Source organism: Sorex fumeus, unplaced genomic scaffold (genome assembly GCF_029834395.1).
Source record: "Sorex fumeus unplaced genomic scaffold, SorFum_2.1 ptg000265l, whole genome shotgun sequence".
Taxonomy (NCBI): domain Eukaryota; kingdom Metazoa; phylum Chordata; class Mammalia; order Eulipotyphla; family Soricidae; genus Sorex; species Sorex fumeus.
In genome coordinates, this window is record NW_026606322.1 from 28,775,485 (window position 1) to 28,799,237 (window position 23,753).

Genomic DNA, 23,753 nt, shown 5'->3' on the forward strand with positions numbered 1-23,753 from the left:
GAGTTTACCCCCCCCCCCCCCCCAAATCAGACATGCTGAAAAAGCATTGTGAAGTGATTTGCTTTCTACAGCTGGGTTCAAGAATTAAATGTTGGTTTTGGATTTCTGCTATTTTACCTATTGACCCTGGAAGTATTTCTACTGAAAGTCAGATAGTTAAGAAATTGGTTTCTGTGTTCTGGAGTCGTGGCCGTGCTGGAGAGCCGCTCGTGGGGGGCAACTGGTGGCCTCGGTAGGGCGTGAAGGGCGGAGCGAAACGCCCCCCTTCCCATGAGGTTTTAGTCGCCCCCACACTCCCGGCTCATACCTGCTGTCCACAAGGCTCCCATGTGGCCGCCATCTTTCTTTCCAGAGAGGAGAGGGCGAATGGGGCAACACCCTTTCCCCTCCGGCAGACTTGATGGGCTGGATCAACGCATAGTCCGTTCACTTTTCTGCTCCAAGCTGCTGGGTTCTGCATTAAGTCCTTGTGCTTCTGGGGCCATGGCCGTGCTGGAGAGCCGCTCGCGGGGGGCGACTGGTGACCTCGGTAGGGCGTGAAGGACGGACCGGAACGCCCCCCGACCCATGAGGTTTTAGTCGCCCCCACACCCCCGGCTCATACCTGCTGTCCACAAGGCTCCCATGTGGCCGCCATCTTTCTTTCCAGAGAGGAGAGGGCGAATGGGGCAGCACCCTTTCCCCTCCGGCAGACTTGATGGCCTGGATCAATGCATAGTCCGTTCACTTTTCTGCTCCAAGCTGCTGGGTTCTGCATTAAGTCCTTGTGCTTCTGGGGCCGTGGCTGTGCTGGAGAGCCGCTCGTGGGGGGCGACTGGTGACCTCGGTAGGGCATGAAGGACGGACCGGAACGCCCCCCTTCCCATGAAGTTTTAGTCGCCCCCACACCCCCGGCTCATACCTGCTGTCCACAAGGCTCCCATGTGGCCGCCATCTTTCTTTCCAGAGGGAGGAGGGCGGAAGGGAGCAACACCCTTTCCCCTCTGGGCAGAAATGATTGCCTGGATTAACGCATAGTCCTTTCACTTTTCTGCTCCAAGCTGCTGGGTTCTGCATTAAGCCCTTGTGCTTCTGGGGCTGTGGCCGTGCTGGAGAGCCGCTCGTGGGGGGCAACTGGTGACCTCGGTAGGGCGTGAAGGACGGACCGGAACGCCCCCCTTCCCATGAGGTTTTAGTCGCCCCCACACCCCCGGCTCATACCTGCTGTCCACAAGGCTCCCATGTGGCCGCCATCTTTCTTTCCAGAGAGGAGAGGGCGAATGGGGCAACACCCTTTCCCCTCCGGCAGACTTGATGGCCTGGGTCAATGCATAGTCCGTTCACTTTTCTGCTCCAAGCTGCTGGGTTCTGCATTAAATCCTTGTGCTTCTGGGGCCGTGGCTGTGCTGGAGAGCTGCTCGTGGGGGGTGACTGGTGACCTCGGTAGGGTGTGAAGGACGGACCGGAACGCCCCCCTTCCCATGAGGTTTTAGTCGCCCCCACACCCCCGGCTCATACCTGCTGTCCACAAGGCTCCCATGCGGCCACCATCCTTCTTTCCAGAGAAGAGAGGGCGAATGGGGCAACACCCTTTCCCCTCCGGCAGACTTGATGGCCTGGATTAACGCATAGTCCTTTCACTTTTCTGCTCTAAGCTGCTGGGTTCTGCATTAAGTCCTTGTGTTTCTGGGGCTGTGGCCGCTTGCACAATTTTTGTTGACACTCATGTGCGTGTGCATGCGTGTGTGTAAGTGCATGTGTGTGTGTGTGTGCATGCATGAGAGTGTGTGTGTGTGTGTGTGTGTGTGTGTGTGTGTGTGTGTGTGTGCGTGTGTGTGTGTGTGGTGCTCAGGGTCTATTCCTGACTCTGTTCTCAGGAGTGATCCCTCATAGTGATCAGGGGACCATGTGTGATGCTAGGGATTTGAACCAGGGTTTGTTGCATGCAAATCAAGTTGCCTTAACCCCTACACTATCTCTCTAGATCCCTGATGACACTTTTGAGGAGGACTGGTCATATATGTTTTAGACTCTCATCTGGTACCTTGGCCCATTTCCTTCCTTGGAGCAAATGACTATTGCCAGGGGCAAAAAATGGGCTGCTCCAGGAAGCCTCTCCTCCCACCTGTGAGGCTCTGTCACCCCAGCTTGTGCCTACAACCAAGTCAAATCAGGGTCCTCTTCCCACAGAATTTCCAGCAAGATACGTTCAGAATAGTAAAATATGAAGCCGTGTAGAATCAGTGGCCACGGCTGAGCAGTTCCAGAAAAGAAACCCCAGTGACTCTGACCTCAACCAAACCTGCTGCCGCTAAACATTTTCTTCTCTGAGATGAAGCTGAGAACAAGCTGTTATGCTTAAAATTTCACCCCTATTGCTAGTCATTTTTTGATTATAGTATCGCTGCACATTGCAATTTCCCCCATCAATGAAACAGCACATTCCCAAATTGTAGTTTCCTACTGATTACAGGATATAATTAATTCGTTATTTCTCTTTTTTGTTTCTCTCCTGAACCCCACCCCCAGGATTAAAGAACAATGCATGTGCAAAGCTCTGGGTTAAAAACAACCACAGAGAAAAAGATTCATCTCTAAGTAGGTCATTTGGACAGCTAAGAACTTAAGTGTTCACTGAACCAGTTGAACTCATTGAATTCATTGACTCATGGCTTATTTAGAAAACAAAGAATTCATCCAGGAAAGCAATTAAACTCTGGCTCTTTTCGAGAAACCTGTTGCTCTTTTGTAAACTGGACTATTATTTATTTGCATAGGATGCAAATGCTAAGGGATCTTAGACAATCATCTTTTTGTGGCTATAATGCCTTTTCAAATAGAAACACTCTAAGTATGTACGTCAGAGCCAGACCAGATCATTTTTCAGGTTCCTGATAGTTCTTGTAATTTCTGTTCACTGCCTAATACCCTGTAAAGAAAAAAGGAAAGACAGGAGGGCAATCTTGAGGCTGTGGTTTTGAGGTGAGGTGGGTCCCAGCTTTATTGGGCTGTAATTCACATAGCATATAAATGAAGCAATCTCAGTGTAATGGTCAATGGTTTAAACCACATCCACAAGGCTTTGAAGTCACTACCACAATCCATTTCAGAACACGCTTGTCATTTAAGAAAACACCTCCTTTCAAGGCAACTGTAACTGAGAAGGTCCAGTTCCACCACCACTGGAGGGTGATTCAAACAACAGACGTGGTCATGGAGAAAGAACTTGATTGGTGACAAGTTGGCTGGTTGCAAGATGGCAGATTCACATCCTCAAGAAACACGTCTCACCTTCACAGGAAGAGGGCTTAATAGAGTCGGTGAATAGGAAAGAGTGCTTTTAGAAAATGTGGGCCCCAGAATGAGTAATTCAATCCCTCAGGAGCTGGCCCTCTGAGGCACACTCCATCTTGCGAAGCTAAAATAAGTAGAGGGCAGGGTTTGGGGGGGCAACACTGAGTTGAGACCTCTGGGCTTTGGAGAAAGGGTAAGGCAAAGGCAATTGTCTGTGTCTTAGTCTAGACAAGTTTTCCAGTTCCTACTACTGATTTTTGTGATCTAGAGAATTGTGAAGAATAAGGAGAACTGGGCAGGGTAAGAGTAGGGGAAAGAGGGGCTGGTGCAATAATGCAGCAGGGAGGGAGTTTGCCTTGCATGCAGCCAACCCGGGTTCAATTCCCAGCATCCCATATGGTCCCCAAAGCACTGACAGGAGTAATTACTGAGTGCAGAGCCAGGAGTAACTCCTAGCTAGGTGTGACCCAAAAAGTAAAAATAAATAAATAAATAAATAAATAAATAGAGTAGGGGAAAGGATGGTATGAACAGAATGGCAAGGGCCAGGGCAGACAGTATCCATGGCTAGGGGAGACCATCCAAGAGCCTGCCTGCGTCATCCCGACCTCGAGGCTAGAGGGACCCCAAGGACAGGAGACCAGCTGGTCCTCATTTTAATAAGAAGATAAAACTCATGGAGGCCTCGGGGCCTGTGGGATAGTACAGTGGGTAGGGCATTTGCCGTGTACATGGCTGACTTGGGTTTAATCCCCCGCACCCCATATGTTCCCCTGAGCATCGCAGGCAGAGCCGGGAGTTACCCCTGAACACCACTGGGTGTGGTCTAAGCCCTCACACAGCAAAAGAAACAAACATCCCCACTCCCCTCCCCCCAAAAAACCCAAAATATGGAGGCTCAAATCCCACTCTGGGCTAATGCAAACTGAGACCCTCGAAGAAGGGAGTGTGGGAGAATTTTAGAAGTTTAAATCAGTGGAAACTTAGCTCCAATTTCCCAGCTTTGTATGTTGGGGTGTGGCTGAGCAGGGATTGGATACTACATCCCTGGATTTCAGCCCTGTGCTCTTTGTATCATGCGGAGTATTACAGAGAAATGAGCATGAAAGAGCCAGCTAAACAAGACCTCTCATCGCTCCCTTTTTTATATATGCTATCCAATTGGTCAGACTGGAGCGATAGCACAGTGGGTAGGGTGTTTGCCTTGCATGTGCCCTACCCGGGTTCGGTTCCTCTGTCCCTCTCGGAGAGCCCGGCAAGCTACTGAGAGTATCTCGCCTGCACAGCAGAACCTGGCTAGCTATCTGTGGCGTATTCTATATGCCAAAAAACAGTAACAACAAGTCTCACAATGGAGACGTTACTGGTGCCTACTCGAGCAAATCGATGAACAATGGGACCACAGTGCTATAGTGCTATCCAATGGGTCACGTTACAAATAGTTCCTTCCTTCCTTCCTTCCTTCCTTCCTTCCTTCCTTCCTTCCTTCCTTCCTTCCTTCCTTCCTTTCTTTTGGCTTTTTGGGTCACACTCGGCGATGCTTAGGGTTACTCCTGGCTCTGCACTCAGGAATGACTCCTGGTGGTGCTCAGGGGACCATATGAGTTGCCAGGGATCAAACCCAGGTTGGCTGTGTGCAAGGCAAATGCCCTCTCCCCTGTGCTATTACTCTGGCCCCATAAATAGTTATATTCATAGAGCATAAATGACCAGATTGGCAGTTCCATAAATCCTTATTTACATAAGGCATAACCAACCAGACAGCAAGTTGTGGGGCTATGTATCCAATATAAGCTCAGGTTGCTGTATTGATTGTTCTCTTGGCAGAGGAAAGACAGCTGGTGGGCAACACACTCTTCTTACACTTTGTGCACAAAACCCTGAGGTCAGCCAGATCATCCGTAGCAGGAATATTGCTCTTGTCTTGAAGGTGAGGTCTGCCTCGAGGTTTCCCAAATGGGATGCCTGAAACCTTCCAGGCTTTAGATATGTTAATGGAGATACAGTGCTCTCCAGTATTTTTAAAAAGCTCAATGGAAATTAGTCTGTGATTCCAGCACATTAGCTCTTACTTAAGAAATGTAAATTGCTTGGAAGACAAAAAGCTTTTAAAAGCCCTGGAACTCATGGTAGAAAAATAATTCCGGGTTGGGGGTGGGGGGGGTGGGCTGGGATAGAAATCACTGGAAGTGGCATTATATGTTTCAGGGATGGGGAAGATTTTAGATAAAATATGTGGGGGAGGGGCTGGAGCGATAGTACAGCAGGTAGGGTGTTTGCACGGGACTGACCCCGGTTCGATTCCCAGCATTTCATATGGTCCCCTGAGCATTGCCAGGTGTGACCCAAAAAGCAAAAAAAAAAAAAAAAATGTGTGGGGGGGCAGGAATCCTTGTAACTTTCTATATCCTGCCTCTCTTTAGTGCTAAAGTTCTGGGCAGAGTGCCTGGCATGACTGGAAATGCCAGTGGACAGGACGCAATGCATGTCGGGGACAGGCCTGACCAAATACCGAGGCCTGGTGAGGGGACCCGAATCTCCCATCCCAGGAATGAGCTGGCCTGACCATAAACATGGACCTGGTTGCTCATTTCTGGTCCAGTCACAAGGCAGATTGGAAGTCACTGAACGTGTGGAGGCAGGGAGAGAGGAGACAGACTCTATGAAGCAGGTGACGATTTTTAATATCGTCTGGGTGATTGCAGGACTAAAGACTCCCTGAATCATGCTTCAGCCAATTCTTAAACGTTCATATTGAGGTTTCAGCTGGATTTAGCATGTGCAGTGTTCATATTACCTCAAGAGCACTTTTTGATTTTTTAGATTTTGGGTCACACTCAGCAGTGCTCAGGGTGACTTTTTTTGCTCAGGATTGACCCCTGGTGGTGCTTAGGGGACCCTAGGTGGTGACTGGGTTTGAACTGTAGTCAGTGGGAGGCAGGCAAGAGCCCTAACCCCTGTACTATCTCTCTGGCCCTCAAGTGTCACCAACCCGGTGTGACTGGGAGCAACGGACTGTTGGAGTCTAAGACTGATGGTTCATAGATGTGAATGTGGCTATTGACTGGGAACCAATAGATGCGGGCCAATAGACTGGTGGTCAAAAGTGGACACATGTTTAGATCAAAATTTTCATGGCAGCATACAGGTTCTTGGGGACACAGATTCAGCCTCTCCAAGCTCTCTAAACAGAAAAAAAAAGCTTATTCTCTCTTTCTCTCTCTCTCTTTTTTTTTTTTTTTTTTTTTTTTTTTTTTTGCTCTTTGGGTCACACCCAGCAATGCTCAGAAGTTACTCCTGGCTCTGCACTCAGGAACTACTCCTGGCAGTGCCTGGGGGACAATATAGGATGCTGGGGGATAGAACCTGGATTGGCTGTGCATGTAAGGCAAACGTCCTTCCCCCGCCCCCCCCCCCCCCAGCTATACTATCGCTCCAGCCCCCAAATTTCTTCTTTTTAAAGGTTTCCAATGAACCAGGAGAGTTCCAAAGGCAACCACGTTCTCAAACCCAGCCAAAGATGAATGATTAATTTGTACTATTCTCTGAGCAGCTTTAGGCCTCCTGACCTCAGTCGGTTGCCATTGTCTGGACTTAGTATCCAAAGCTGTTGCCTCTAGGAACCCTGGAGTGTTGCCACAGGTGACTGGGTCCAGGTGCTTGGGAGCTGTGTCAGCAGGAACTCCAACACTTGAGGGTGCATTTTTGGGGGCAAGTCCCCTGCCCGCTGTACTTGACAGTGGACATGTAAAGCCTGCCCTCCTGACAACTCTAAAAATGGAGTCTTGGGGGAGAACTGAGCATTGGGTCCATGGCCACCAGGTGATGGGCCTGGACAGCTTCCTGTCCTCCTGCCCCATGCCTCTGGCGGTGGTCTCTGTACTGCGAGTATCAAGGCACTGAGGGCCTCCAGGAGTGGTACCTGGTCGAAGGATTTCTCTTCTCCCTTTGTCTGTGGCTTTAATGGTTGGGTGAAATCTGGGCTCTTGGAGTTAAGCAGGTGCAGTTGGGGGCATCTAGGGACAGGGTGGCAGCTGGGAGCTTGCCCCTGACATTCCAAGGAGAAGGAGGAAGGCCTGACTGCCTTTTCAGGACGCATCAGAGTCACGCTCCCCAGCTCCCCTGCCTCTGACCCGGATCAAGTCTCCGTGTGTAATTGGAATAACAACCTTGTCCAAGGGGAAACATCAACTACTCAACAATGGAAAGTGGCCAGGTGGCGGCCAGGGCCACCTTTGCTGTCCTTCCCACTGGGCTTCTGTGCACCTCCCCCTGGCATGTTTACTTTGCAGGTAACATCAGCAGCCCACACGCCTCATTAGTTCTCAACTTCCCGTTTTCTTGCTAAAGCTGCTGACTTCCCAAGTCATTTTTCCACCTGCATCTATGATGCTGAAGCCCAAGTGTGGGGTGCAGCGACGAGCATACTGGACTTCCTTGGTGGGCACTGGGCTAGGGACAGAGAGGGAGAGCCCCAACTGAAGCTGGAGAAAGTAAGAGAGCCGTGTCTCCGGGTGAAACCAACCTGGCATACTTCCCTCTTCTCGACCCTCCCGCTGAAGGTTCTTCCTTCTCTATTGGCAAGTCTGGGCTTCCAAGTGACTGACAGAGGAGGGGTCATGAGACTGCATGTGAATTGCTGAGAATGCTTATTTATTTATTTATTTATTTATTTATTTATTTATAAAGTCTCCTGCCCTCATGCCTGGCCGTCCTCACTGGGATCCCTTGGAGGGGTGCGGGTTGAGTTTCCCTTCACGCTCTGAGCAGAGCCCCGGCAGCTGAAGACCTCCAGAACAAGCCACAGCCATGCTTAAGACCACTCTCCACATGCTCGGGTGAGCCTCACGCATGAAGAAACTGGCAGAGGAACTCAGGCGCGTGGGACCTGGGGCTGAAATCTCCAAGCCTGCTCGGATCGGGACTGGGCTGCCTCCACCCAGATCCCCCATCTTCCAGTAGCTTGGCAATCACACCCACCAACTGCCCCTGGATCTGCCATGTAATCCCATCAATGATCAAGACCCAGAGACTATAAAACCAAGTTCCCGGAAGTGCCACCCAATCTTTTATTGTCTAGTTCTCGCTCTCGAAGAACCTGGCCAGCTGCCCAGAGTATCCTGCCTGCAAGGCAGAGTCTGGCAAGCTTCCCGTGGCATATTCGATATGCCAAAACCCAGTAACAATGATGGGTCTCATTCCCCTGAACCCTGAAAGAGCCTCCAATATGGCACTTGCTAAAATCTCAGGGCTATACCGAGGTCACAAGTCGCCCCCCACGAGCGGCTCTCCAGCACGGCCACAGCCCCAGAAGCACAAGGACTTAATGCAGAACCCAGCAGCTTGGAGCAGAAAAGTGAACGGACTATGCGTTGATCCAGCCCATCAAGTCTGCCGGAGGGGAAAGGGTGTTGCCCCATTCGCCCTCTCCTCTCTGGAAAGAAAGATGGCGGCCACATGGGAGCCTTGTGGACAGCAGGTATGAGCCGGGAGTGTGGGGGCGACTAAAACCTCATGGGAAGGGGGGTGTTTCGCTCCGCCCTTCATGCCCTACCGAGGCCACCAGTTGCCCCCCACTAGCGGCTCTCCAGCATGGCCACGACTCCAGAACACAGAAACCAATTTCTTAACTATCTGACTTTCAGTAGAAATACTTCCAGGGCCAATAGGTAAAATAGCAGAAATCCAAAACCAACATTTAATTCTTGAACCCAGCTGTAGAAAGCAAATCACTTCACAATGCTTTTTCAGCATGTCTGATTTGGGGGGGGGGGGTAAACTCTAAATAATAGTGGTGAATCTTTTATTGAAACAATCTAATCAAAGCGGATAGAGTGTTAACTAGAATTCATCTGCCTCACAGGGACGGGGAGGGGTGGGGGGTGGGGTTTTATTGGGGTTCTTCATGGGAAAAAATAAGTATTGGTAAAGGGAAATGTGTTTGATATTTGCATGACTGAGACATAAACCTGAAAGCTTTGTAACCTTTCCCACAGTGATTCAATAAATAAATAAAAAAAAATAGAAAAAAAATAAAATAAAATAAAATAAAAATCTTGGAAAATATTAAAAAAAAAATAAAATCTCAGGGCTAGGACGAATGGAGATGTTACTGGTGCCTGCTCGAGGAAATTGATGATCAACGGGATGACAGTGATACAGTGATTTATTTATTCGGGCTGGAGCAATAGCACAGTGGGCAGGGCGTTTGCCTTGCAGGTGGCTGACCCCACCAACCCGAGTTCGATTCCTCCGCCCCTCTTGGAGGGCTGGACAAACTACCGAGAGTATCTCGCCCACACAGCAGAGCCTGGCAAGCTCCCTGTTGGTATTCAATATGCCAAAAACAGTAACAACAAGTCTCACACTGGAGACGTTACTGGTGCCAGCTCAAACAAATTGATGACCAATGGAGGACAGTGCTAACGGTGCTATTTATTTACTTATTTATTTGGGTAGAGGGGCACGGAGCAACCTTTTCAGTCATGGATCAAGGGTGTGGTCCCTGCACTCAGAAAAGCCCTGTATCTGGGCTGAGGCCTCTGGAGATTTCTTGGAATGGGGGTAGGCCGAGTCCCCAACCTGCCTAGTGATCCCCGCACCCAACTCCCTCCTGCAGATAAACCGCCCAGCTGCACAGCCCCACAAACAATCTCAGAGAGATGCCAAGCTACTGCATCATCCCAGTTCCATGAGATTCGCTTTTTTTGTTTTTATGTTTTAAATTTTATTTAAACACGTGATCTACAAAGTTGTCATAATACAATTGTTTCAGGTATTCAGTGTTACAACACCCATCCCACCACAGGTGTGGGATCCTGTGTGGATGATGTGGGATTCTGTGAGGGGAGTGTGGGATCCTGGTGGGGGGTGTGGGATTTTGTGGGGGCTAGTGTGGGATTCTGTGGGGGGGAGTGAGGTATTCTATGTGGGGGAGTGTGGGATTCTCTGTGCTGTGTCTAGGTTCCTATGTCGACCGTGGGATCCTATGTGGGGAGTGTGAGATCCTATGCGGGGAGTGTGGGATCCCTGGCTCTGTGCTCAGTGATCACTCCTGGAGGAGCTCAGGACAATGTATGTATGCCGTATTGGGGATTGAGTCTTTTTTTTTCTTTTTTCTTTTTTGGGTCACAACCAGTGATGCTCAGGGGTTACTCCTGGCTCTGCACTCAGGAATTACTCTTGACGGTGCTTGAGGGACCATATGGGATTCCGGGGATCTAACCCAAGTCGGCCACATGCAAGACAAATGCCCTCCCCGCTGTACTATCACTCCGGCCCCTGGGGATTGAATCTTCCCTGCTGTACTACCTCTCAGGTCCAGCGTTTGAATTTCTTTGTTGTTGTGATGTTTAGTGATGCCCAGGGGTTGCCTGCACTTGTATGCTCACTAGGGCATCCCCCTCTTTAGTGGGGTACTCGCACACACAGTGGTCTCTGCTTTGTTGTGGTATTTCCCGGGACTGGGCACTTCTCTCTGCAGTCCTCGCACATCCCTGGTGCACAGGAAATCACTTTCTTTGCCATGGCTATGGCCTGTGGGATGGTTCAAGGGAGCAAACTCACAGTCTCATGCTTGCAAGGAAGTTAGTTGTTTAACCAACTAATGCTGTCTCAGAGGCTTTGGAGTCTTCCTTCTCTCCTTTCTTCTTTGTTTGGGTTTTGGGCCATCTCCAGTGGTGCTCAGGGCTTACTCCTGGTCTGGTGCTCTTGGTTATGCTGTGGGATCAAACTGTGTTGAACTGCATGCAAAGCAAGTGCTTTAATACCTGTACTATCTCTCTGGCCCACTTTTAATTTCCTCCTCCTCCTCCTCCTCCTCCTCCTCCTCCTCCTCCTCCTCCTCCTCCTCCTCCTCCTTCTTCTTCTTCTTCTTCTTCTTCTTCTTCTTCTTCTTCTTCTTCTTCTTCTTCTTCCTCTTCCTCTTCTTCTTTTTATTTTATTTTTTTTTTTTGCTTTTTGGGTCATACCCTGTGATGCACAGGGGTTATTTCTAGCTCTGCACTTAGAAATTACTCCTGGAGGTGCTCGGGGGACCATATGGGATGTTGGGAATTGAACCTGGGTCAGCCACGTGCTATTGCTCCAGCCCCCACTTTTAATTTCTTTAACTTGAACTAGTATGTTACTCACCCCAAAGAGAATTGGGACAATAAAGTATAACCATTTGGGTATGTGAAAGCCCTTTTCTATCTCTAGATTCCAAGGCAAAATGCTAGAACTCAGCCTCTGTCTTCTACTCCTCTGGGACTATTAATTAAGCAAGTGAGTCTGTGTGCTGGAGGAAGAAAGGTCTCGAAGGGCCCATGGAAGCTGTCAGAATCACAAGACTAAACAAACGTTGGTGAATTGTCTTCCCAATGTTTTCACAGCCGCTAAGCTCTTTGCATGAGCATTTCCCATCCGTCTAGGAGGGCCTCTTGCTCTCCCATGCTCTGATGCTATTTCTCAGAGTTTATTATCAACGAGAGGATTCCATTAAAGACAAGTTATCCCTAAAGCCGCCTGGTGTCAAATGAGTTTTCCATTAGATGAGTTCCCTTACATAAATAAAGAATTCCGTCTCAGTTGAGAGCCGCAGCTAGGATGTTGCTTTAAGCTCCTGGCTTTTGTCTAAGAGGATGATTTGACCACAGTAAATGCCCTCTGCAACCATTTCCAATGAGGGAAACTCACCCAGGGCATAGCCGTTCTTGGCACCCTCTCCTCCATTGAAAGCATTACTAGTGATGAGGCAGTAAGACAGAACAGACACACAATATAGTTATAATTCCCTGCCACCCTCTGCTCACACAATTTGGAAGAGCCTTAGCTTGCAATCAGCACAAAAGCACCATTGTGAAAAGTACCCTTGAGGTCACACCTGTGGGGGTTCTTATCATAGGGGCCAGAACCTGGGAATGTTCCTGAACATTGGGAATCCTAATAAAAGCTCAGCAGGTGCTCTGGAGACACGGTTGTCCTCAGGAAAGTTTTTGAGTCACTGCAGGGTCAGCTGCAGGCAAGGCAAATGCCCTAACACCTGTTCTATCTCTCCGGCTACGTTTCTATTTCTTGACTTGCACTAGGATGTTACTCACCCCAAAGAGAATGGAGAAGATTCAAGTACAACCATTTGGGCATGTGAAAGCCCTTTCTACCTCTAGATTCTAAGGCAAGAACTAAGTCTCTGCCTTCTACTCCTTGGGGAAGAACTGATGATTAAAGGAGAGACCATGTTTTTTCTTTTAATTTTTTTTATTTTATAAAGTAGTTCACAATATTTGACTACACTTAATATTCAAACACCAATCCCACCACCATTATACCTTCCCACCACCATATTTTGGGTGTTTCCATCCCGAACCCCATTCCCTGCCCCAAAGCTGAACAGAAATAATATAGTGTTTCCCTCTAAGATTGGTTGCCTCCTACTTAGAATCCCATCAAATGTGGTGCTGTACTCTTGGAGTATAGGTAGGATGTATCCTATGAAGTATCACATGGCCATGAATGTCACTCCGCCTGCAAGACCATGAGTTTTTTTATTTTTGGGTTTTTTTGTTTGTTTGTTTGTTCGGGGGCCACACCTTGTGGTGGTTAAGGATTACTGTTGGCTGTGTCCTCAGGGATCATATGTAGTGGCAGGCTTCAAACTAGTCAGCTGAAGGTGACTTACCTGCTCTACTTTCTCTCTCTCTCTCTCTTTTTTTTTTCCGGGTCTGCACCAGGCTGTGTCACTTACTCAGGCATTACTCCTGGCTCTGCCTCGTTTGGCCTTAGGTCACAAACAATGTGTAGCTTCTTGGTGGTTTAAGTCAGTAGACCTTCTCAATGAGTCACTCAATTGGCGTTTTCCCTCCCATACATTTATATGTATCCAAAGTTGATACATAGACAGAATGTTTTCAAGCAAGGAGTCTTGTAGTTCATGTGATAAAAGTAATAAGTGTTATTTAACTACCAAAATAATAGAAAAAAGGAGAGACCATGAAGGAGGAAAGAAATATGCCAACAGCTACGCCTGTGTGTCTTAAACCTCAGCTTCTGCCCCTAAAGTCAGGCTTATCGGGGCTGGCAATCGGCTCTGCAGGACTCAGCATTCATTGAAGGTGACCACCCCCACCCCTCAAAAATGAAGAGTTTCGGTGCTGGAGCGATAGTATAGTGGGTAGGGCATTTGCCTTGCACATAGCCGACCCAGGTTTGATCCCCAGCATCCCATAGGGTCTCCTGAGCACCACCAGGAGTAATTCCTGAGTGCAGAGCCAGGAGTAACCCCTGTGCATTTCCAGGTATTACCCAAAAAAGCAAAAAAAAAAAAAAAGAAGATTTTGGAGATAGCAGCCACAGAGTTGCTGTCTCCCAATGTGGGGTTCTTGGCACAAGTTGCACACAGCTTTGCAGCTGTGAAGCTGGTCCAGGGGGACTTGAGGCAAAGTATCACGCGGGGATCCTCTGGTCTATGTGGAGATGGCAGCTTGCTAACCACATTCAGAAGGGGTTGGTGAAGTTGCTGTCACAATTGTCCATCTTTTCCCTCTTGCTTTGGTTGCTGTTGTAATGGTGGTGAAGGGGGCTGTCACATGCTTGGTTGTGGTGCTCACACACTTGGTTGGGTGTTCACACATTTTTTAAAATATATTTTTTTAATGAATCACCGTGAGATCCAGTTACAGACTTACAAACTTTTGTGATTATATTTCAGTCATACAATGATCAAGCACCCATCCCTCCATCTGTGCCCATTCTCTACCACCAATGTTCCCAGTATCACTCCCGCCACCTCTTCCCTCTCCCTCCATCCCGTGACAGGAACATTCCCTTTTACTCTCTCCTTTTGGGTGTTATAGTTTGCAACATAGGTAGCAAGTGGCCATCATGTTTGGTCTATTGTCTGTTTTCAGCATGCATCTCCCATTCCGAGTGAGTCCTCCAAGCATCATTCACTTAGTGGTCCCTTCTCTATCCCAGCTGCCTTTCCCCCCAGCATGTGAGGCCTGCTTCCAAGCCACAGAGCGATACTCCTGGCCCTTATCTCTATTATCCTTGGGTGTTAGTCTCCTATACTGTTAAACACTGTCTGTCTGTCCTCCCATTTTTCATCGATTTGCTCGAGTGGGCCCAGTAATGTCTCCATTTTGAGACTTGTTGTTACTATGTTTGACATATTGAATACGTCACAGGTAGTTTGCTAGGCTTTGCCGTGCGGGCGAGATGCTTTGGTAGCTTGCTGGGCTCTCCGAGAGGGGCGGAGGAATTGAACTCGGCTTTGCCAGGTTGGCTGCGCACAAGGCAAGTGCCCTGCTATCGCTCCAGCCCTGTTACTTTAAATTTCACAAATGAGTGCAGTCCTTCTGTCTGTCCCTCTCTCTCTGACTCATTTCACTTAGCATGATACTTTCCATATTGATCCACTTAAATGCAAATTTCATCTTTTCTAACAGCTGCATAGTATTTCATTGTGTGTTCACACATCTTTAGTGGTGGCGCTCTACACATTCTGATCACACACATTAGCCCTAGGGCTCACAGGTATCTGGCTGGGCACTGGAGGTTGTACAGTCTATTGGATCACGTGGGTCCCCAATAGCCGAGTCTCTGCTCAGCACATGTGGGAGGCACTGGGAATAGAACTCATGGTCTCATGAGTTTGCAAAGTGGGAGTTCTGAAAATTGGGCTCCCAATTTTCTTTGAAACTTTGAGGCAATATTCATAATCATGGAGGATAAATAAGAGGTTCAACCAATGTGTAGCCCTCCCCTCCTCTCTCCCCGCCCCAAAACCCCAACAAAACAAAACCCAACAAAATACCCAACCTTTTGCCCCTCTGAGGCTGGCACTGTATGCTCTTGCAGCAGACAGTGTGGGCAGAGCAGCATGCCAAGTGTCTGGGCAGCGGCTCTGCCCTCCTCTGGGGTGCATGCGCCGTGTCACCTCTAAAGCCTGCTGCTTCAGAAATGTCACCCCTCTGACAGTTTTCTGCTTATCAGAGTATCACCTCCACAAGGTGTGAAAAAAGGACCTTCCCCAATGACTTAGATGAAAAGAAAATCTGTCCCTCCTTGCTCTCCCCCACAATCCTTCTCTTAGGGACGCCCGACCCTTGAGCTGCTTGTTAAAGCTTTCGATACCATCTTTTCAGTTAAGCTGCTTCTCTGCACTCTCTGGGGTTTTTCAGCGAACCTCGGTGTCTGTGGATTTCTGCAAATAGTCCTTTTGTGACTCTAGAAGCTCAATCGTTTCTCAGGCACACCACATTCCTGGGTCCTGACCTGTCTTCCTGAGATGGTGCTCACTCAGATAGTGCTCACCCAGATGGTACTCACCGAGATGGTGTTCATCCAGATGGTGCTCACTCAGATGGTGCTCACCCAAATAGTGCTTACCCAGATGGTGCTCAGCCAGATGGTGCTCTTATTTCCTTGGCATCTGGTTCATTGTGCTGCAGATAGTGGTGGTCGGTATTGGGGGATCCCAAAGGGCAGCGTAGATGCACGGGGCTGGCGCTGGGGGTCTCAGGCACGTGTCTGGCTCCTGCTGAGTAGCCCTAGGTCCCTGGTTTCCAGCTTTTACAAACCCCAGTGGAGTCCTATTTTGCACTGGGCTCACACACTCAGCGGATGAAACCAGGGCTCTGTGATCCCATTAGGGTCCCATTGTCCTTTGGGGTCGCCCCCATCTTCAATGTTGACGTGACTAGGGCTGTACCAATGTGACTCTAAGCTCTCTTGCATCTTTTGTGTCATAGAATTTAATAGGGGACACCCCCATCTCCCTGCCTCAAGGTAGGCGGAGTTTTCAAGACCACAGACACTTGCAGCCCTACCTTCCACAGCCAGGGGGGAGGGCACCAGAGCAGCCCTGCCGTAGAGACTCCTGGAAGTAGGGTCAACCTGGAGCTGGGCCAGCTTCTGGCTCCAAGAAAAGGCTGCCACATGCTGGGGGAAAAGGCAGCTGAGATAGAGAAGGGAGCACCAAGTAAATGATGGTTGGAAGGCTCGCTCCGGATGGGAGATGCGTGCTGAAAGTAGACTATGGACCAAACGTGATGGCCATTTAGTACTCGTATTGCGAACCATAACACCTAAAAGGAGAGAGAGAATAAAAGGAAATGTGCCTGCGACAGAGGCGAGGTGGGGGGGGGAGGTGGGGGAGGGGAATAAATGTTCGGGATGGATCCTGGGAACATTGATGGTGGAGAATGGGCACTGGTAGAGGGATGGGTACTAGATCATTCACGAATCACAAATCACGACCATCCTGTTATTCGTCGATTGCCTCGAGCAGGCCCCAGTAACGTCTCTTTCATCCTAGTCCTGAGATTATATTCAAGGCTCTTTAGGAGAATGAGACCCATCATTGTTACTGGTATTTGGCATATTGGGTACGCCACGGGGAGTTTGCCAGACTCTGCCGTGTGGGCAGGCTACATTTGGTAGCCTGCCAGTTTGTCCAAAGTAGGAATGAGATAATAAGATGTCATAATAAGATGTCGTGTGGCCGCAAATGCGGCCGCGTGGTTCCGGGAGCTGGTTTTTATAGTCTCTGAGTCTTGGCCGTTGATGGGATTACACGGCGCCAGGGGGCCAGTTGGTGGATGTGACCCCTGCCTACTGGAATTTGTAGGATCTGGGTGGAGGGTGCTCGGCCCCAATCCGAGTAGGCTTGGAGATCTCGGCCCCGGAACCCGCGTGGCTTTGTCCCTCTGCCAGTACCTTCATGTGTGCAGAGAGTGGTCTCAGCATGGTGGTGGCTGGTCCTGGAGGTCTTCGGCTGCTGGAGCCCAGGCGCGGGGGCAGGAGACTGCACTGTTTTCTTCCAGTCATTGTATGACTGAAATGTAATCACAAAAGTTTGTAAATCCGTAGCTGTATCTCATGATGATTCATTTAAAAAATTTAAAAAATCAAAAAATAAAAAGAAGAGGCTCTGAAACTCTGGGCTGAAGATGACAGCAGTGCTTCTGGGAGTGAGGAGTGTAAGAAAATCCTGAGGCTCTCCCCATCTCTCCACACTCTTGCTTCTCCTCGCCTCCAGCCTTGGGAGAGGGGCTCAGAGCCTGAATCCAGGGCCCGAGAATACGAAGGAAGCTAGCAGATGGTGTGAGAATCACTGCTGCAATTGCTCAAGATGTGACCCTGGGTATGGGTGTGGCCACAAGAATGGTGGAAACGTTAGGGAGGTCCGAAAGTTCTGCATTGTTCAAGCCAAGGTTGGGAACAGTGTTCTTTGTGCCCAGTGGCCCATAGGAGAGAGGTCACCTTGTGTCACCTCAGTGAGGGGCAAGGTCACTGAGAGAGGGCAAGGGAATGGGATCAAAAGAGGGGGGTCAGACCACTGGGTCCCCAGGAGCCAGTGGGGCGCCCGTGGGTGGGCAGCAAGGAACAGGCATTGCCTCTGTCAGAGGAATCACAGGTGAGAAATCTCCAAGAAGAAACAGTTGGGGTGGGGGGTAGATGAAACCCCCTGCCAACATGCTCCCTAAGAGAAGACATGGTTCGGAAATAGAGCTCCCGTTCAGAAAGGGCACTTCCCCCTCTGGTGGTGCTGATGCAACAGCCCTTCCAAACCCCTGCTCCCTCCCTCTGTTCTTCTGCTCTTACTCTGAAGGGATCGTAAGCTCAGAAGAGAGCCCTGACTCAGGCTAAGATACCCAATCCCTAGGCCGACATCCTGCCTCCAGACTCAGAAGAGGGCCAGAGACAGGGAAGGCACTTGCCTTGCTCGAGGCTGACCCAGATTAAATCCTTGACCCGCCCCCGCCCCACCACATACAGTTATGCAAACATCTCCAGGACAGATCCTGGAGCACAGAGACAGGAGAAAGCTATGAGCACTGCCAGGTATGACCCCCAGTCTTTCCTGCCCCCTCACAATGCCAGGAAGGCATATTGGATAGGTTTGGGGGGTTGTGTTTGTTGGGCTGTCACACCTCCAGTGCCCAGGTGCTTGGGGATCACTCCTGGTGTTGGGGATGGAACTCAGGCCTAGAAGAGTTTTCCCAAAATGGGCCCAGGAAATGAATTAGGGCAGGGGTGGCAGTTGGGGTGTAGTTTTAGGTGCAACTTTGGGTGTGCTTTCTGTTTATATTCACTTAACAGAATGATGCTTGCATTGTGCTTTGTATTTCTTGTCCTCTGGCAAGTTCTTCAGCTCATCTTCTCGGTCCTATCTTGGCATTAAAATCACCCACAATGATCTTGTAGAAGGTGTGGTCTTCTTTATAGAACTTCTCCAGTTCCATGTAGAACTTCTCAATTTCTCCTTCATGCTGGAGCAATAGCACAGCGGGTAGGGCGTTCGCCTTACAAGCGGCCAACATGGCCGACCCGAGTTCAATTCCTCCGCCCCTCTCGGAGAGCCTGGCAAGCTACCGAGAGTATTCGATATGCCAAACACAGTAACAACAAAGTCTCCAATGGAAACGTTACTGGGCCCGCTCGAGCAAATCGATGATCAACGGGAGGGCCATAATTAGATGTTGGTGCATAGACAACGAAGATAGAAACTGCCGGCAGTGAGCCACATCATTCAAACGTAAACGTCTGATTTGGGTTGTTAGGCATTAGAATAAATCAATGCTCATGGCCAAGTTTGTGTTGACAAGGACACCGATGCTCTTTTATCGCATGTTCTGAGGAACAATTATTCTCCAGTGTCGAAAACGGCATGATGAGATTGGTGCCTTCTTGTCTCGGTTAGACCAATGATGTTGTACTTGATCTTTCGCGCTTGTACCATCAGGTCCTTGATGGATGCATCTGATGCTAGCGTACGTGCATTGAAAGTACAGACGATCATTTTTGTCTTCCTTCATTGTGGCAGCCTAGTTCGGCCTTGAGATTTTATCGGCCTCTCCTTTCTCATCCTTCTCAATGCTGCCATATTGGTGAAGACTTCAGGATTGGGGAAATGAGACCCATTGTAATTACTGGTTTTGGCATATTGAATACACAACGGATAGCTTGCGAGGCTCTGCCGTGTGGGCAGAATACTCTCGGTAGCTTGCCAGGCTTTCCGAGAGGGATAGAGGCATTTGGGGCAACCTCTAATCGCCCTTGTAGGTGTTACCATATTTGAACCCTATCAAATATGGTATGGCAATTCTGGAGGATGGGTATTTAGTGTCTTATAATATGTTGTGCGTGGGTCTCGGCTGGAGCGGCCGTGTGGGTCTGGAAAGAGTCCTGGAGTGTGGTGGCAGCTGGGTAGTGGAGGTAGTGGAAAGATCAGACAAAGAACTTCACATCGAGACCCATGGCCTAGAATGGAACGAACAGGGTGAGAGACTGTCTGAGTTCATCATGTCGACCAAGACCATCCATGGTAACTCACAGTTCCAGAAGGTCGAATCTAAACGTTGGACATGGGAGTCTCCCGGTGGACGATTTCATAATGAAATAGAGCACATCATATTCAATCGACGGTTTTGCCTGACCGATGTCGCTGTTGTCCCAAAATTCCAAATGGGATCGGACCACCGTCTCCTTCGTGCAAATTCTACTTCACAGAGTGGGGAAAAAGGGCTGCAAAGTTTAAAAAGAGAACTCCCAGAACGACCACCAACTGGGGGCTCTTTGGCACTATTGTGGCAACATGGCAAGATGCCATTGTTGACAACATTGACGAGGAATACGATCGACTGGTTCAGCACCTCTATGATTGTGCAAGGAACGCCAAGAGAGAGATAGCCACAAAAAACGCCTGTCTTTGAAAACTCTTGAGCTTATTCGCCAACGTGGTTTGGCGCATGCCTCAGGCAACCGCAAGCTAACGGCTGAGCTCGCAAAGCAGTGCAGAGATGCGATCAAGGAAGACCTCGAAGAGAGAAGAGCAGAAGTACTGGTAGATGTGGCAGAAGCCGGGAAAAGTATTCGTAACGCCCGCCTGTCCTTCGCCAACTACAAGACCAAGATGACTACCCTCCGATGTCCTGATGGATCTATCACATCTTCCAGAACAGCAATGGAGAAGATTATCCATGACTTCTACTCAAATCTCTTCAATAGCCATGTCCACTTGCCGACATACCAAATTCCACAGGATGGATATGTCGTTCCCAATGTTCTCCCTTCTGAAATTCGACACGCCATTTTGTCGGTAAAGAAACAAACAGCACCCGGCCCAGACAAGGTCAGACCTGAACACCTGAAGAATCTGCCGTCAGTACTCATCAATACGCTGGCTCGGCTCTTCACTCGCTACCTGTCTGAATGCAAGGTTCCATCCCAATGGAAAACCAGCAGGACTGTACTACTGTACAAGAAGGGAGACATCCATGACATTGGCAACTATCGCCCAATCTGCCTATTGTCTATCATCTACAAGTTGTTCACTCAAGTCATCCTGAATAGGATTAGCAGAACACTAGATGAAGGACAACCCTGCGAGCAAGCCGGGTTCCGCAAAGGATTCAGCACCATCGACCATATCCACACGATAACCAAGCTCATTGAGGTTTCTCGGGAGTTCAAGATGCCGCTCTGTCTAACGTTCATTGATTTAAAGAAGGCCTTTGATTCTGTTGAGATGGAAGCGGTCATTGAAGCCCTAGCCAATCAGGGCATTCAAGCCCAATACATCAAGATCCTCCGTGAGCTGTATTATGGATTCACTACCAGGATCTCACCATTCTACAAAGAAGTAATCATTGATGTCAAGAGAGGGGTTCGGCAGGGTGATACCATTTCACCGAAACTCTTCAGTGCCACCCTCGAGAACATCATGCGACGACTGGAATGGGAAGGAATGGGAGTGAAGATAGATGCTTGGCAACTATACCACCTCCGCTTTGCTGATGACATTGTTTTAATAACACCAAACATCAGTCAAGCGGCACAAATGCTGGCCGATTTCGACCGTGAGTGTGGAAAGGTCGGACTCCAGCTGAATCTTATGAAGACAATGTTTATGAGAAACAGTCTCATTCCTGACGCCCCATTCATTCTCAGTGGAACGACCATCTCCGAATGCAACAGCTATGTGTACTTAGGTCGAGAGGTCAACATGACAAATGACCTGGCACCTGAGCTGCGCAGGAGGAAGAGAGCGACTTGGAATGCCTTCAAGAACATCGAAGAAATAGCTAAGAGGACAAAGAACCTCTGACTCCGGGCACATCTCTTTGATTCCACTGTTCTTCCTGCATTAACATATGCCTCAGAGACCTGGGCCCTACGCAAACAAAATGAGAACGCCATTCAGGTCTCCCAAAGAAGAATAGAAAGAGCTATGCTTGGAATATCATGTTTCACTCAAATGAGAGAAAGAATCCGGAGTTCTGACATCTGTCGACAATGAAGAATCAGGGACGCTGTCTCGTTTGCCAAGGTGTCAAAATTCAGATGGGCTGGTCACATAATGAGATTTAAAGACGACCGCTGGACTAGAGCTGTTACTGACTGGATTCCACGGAATGTCAAATGACCGCGTGGCTGCCCACCTACCAGATGGTCAGACTTCTTTATCAAGATCATGAACGATTGGTTTGAGGCTCTTCGTGTTCCTAGAGCGAATAGACGCCATTGGGCTACACTAGCACACGACAGGGACAAATGGAGACATTACTGGCGCCCGCTTGAGCAAATTGACGATTAACGGGAAATCAAGTGATCAAGTGATCAAGTCCTCTGGCAACTTCATAAATAAATCCTGCTTTCTTTCAAGAAATAGAAATGAAATGATCAATAACTAAATTTTCAACTCAGTGGCAGCTTTCTCTATTTACTAAACCATTTTTTTCATTTTTTATAATTTTATTTATTGAATCACCATGAGAGCAGTTACAAAGCTTTCGGGTTTAAGTCTCGGTCATACAATGAAACACCCCTACCTTCACCAATGCCCATTCTCCACCTCCAAAACCCTCAGTATATTCCCATCCCACACCCTCCCCCTACCTGTGGGGCAGATGATTTCCACATTACTCTCTCTCTACTTTGATTACATTCAATATTTTGACACCAGACTCACCATTATTGTTTAGGATTTTACCCCAACACTCAGATCTGCTAAAAAGGCAACTGTAGACAATTTGTTTTCTATTGCTGGTTATGAATAACACATGATGTCGCGTGGCTGCAGTAGTGGCTGTGCGAGTTTGAAATTCTGAAATTTTAACACTTAAATCTGGAGGGATTTCTGCAGAAACCTGCTGGGTTCTGAGATTTGTTCCTGAGTCTCTGGGATCATGGCCGTTAAGCAGCTTGATCAGGAGCCAGAGAGGCTGTTCATGGGTGGCAACTCAAGGTCTCATTGAGACTGGGAGGAAAGGGCTGGGTCCACCCCCAGCCCATGAGGCCCCATGTGTCTCATCACTGAGGGCCCAAACCTGACTGTCTACTGGCCTCTGGAGGATGGCGGCCATCCAGCCGCCAGGGGGAACAAGCCAAGGCATGAAACCTATTTCCACCTGGCTTGGCCCAGCGCCAGTAACCTATTGCAGGGACCGGACACATTTCTGCCAAAAGCCACTGAGTTTCGAGATTTGTTTCTGAGTCCCTAGGATCATGGCCGTTAAGCAGTTGGATTAGGAACCAGAGAGGCCATACCTCCAATTATATAGCTGAGCCGGAGGTGGTTTGTGGGTGTGTTTCCCACATACCTAACTTTTGGCCGTTTACTTTCTTGGTAAACTTTGCCCCAAGTTTTTGGGGTCTGGCCAAAGGCACGGCAGCAATTTTGGGATGTCTGGAAGTCTGAAGGCGCCATCCGGCTGCTGACTGCACTCACCTCACAGGTACAGATTGACTTGCTGGTGGCACCATACCCCCATTACCAAACCAATTTAATGAACAATTGTGCCTACCTGGCATCTGATGTGACATCAAAGTGTGACCCCTGGATGGCCAGTCAACATGAAAGAAGTCACTTTTTTTTGCCACACATGGTGGTGGTGTTCAGGGGTCACTCCACATGAGTCATGCCACATGGTGTTGGGGGCTCAAACGAGGATTGGCTACATGCAAGGCAAACACCTAACATGACTTCCTGTAATATCTCTCTAGTCCTTAAAGAAGGTAGATTTCGGGGTGTGGGGGGTTGCTGAGTGATTATCTTTTTTTTTTTTTGTAAAGGAGGCAGACAAATAACACCAAATATGTTTTTGTTTTTGGGTCACACCCAGCATGCTCAGGAATCACTCCTGGCTCTGCACTCAAAAATTATTCCTGGTGGTGCTTGGGGGACCATATGGGATGCTGGGAATCGAATCCAGGTTGGCTGTGTACAAAGCAAACACCCTGCCCATGTACTGTAGCTCCAGCCCCACAGTCGAATATATTTGGGAACTTGTGGTCTAGAAGGGTGAAGGGCCTATGTGTCCCCATGTGCCCTCCCTCCCCGCCCCCGGCTGGAGCTAGTCTTGGCAGGGCAGTTTCCTGCTGACCCAGCATGGCATCTGGCTGCAGACTGCACTCATTCTCCACAGCTTTCTGCGATCCAGACGCTGTCGGCGGCAGGCTGAGAAAGTGGTGTTGATGTGACATAGGGCCTCCCA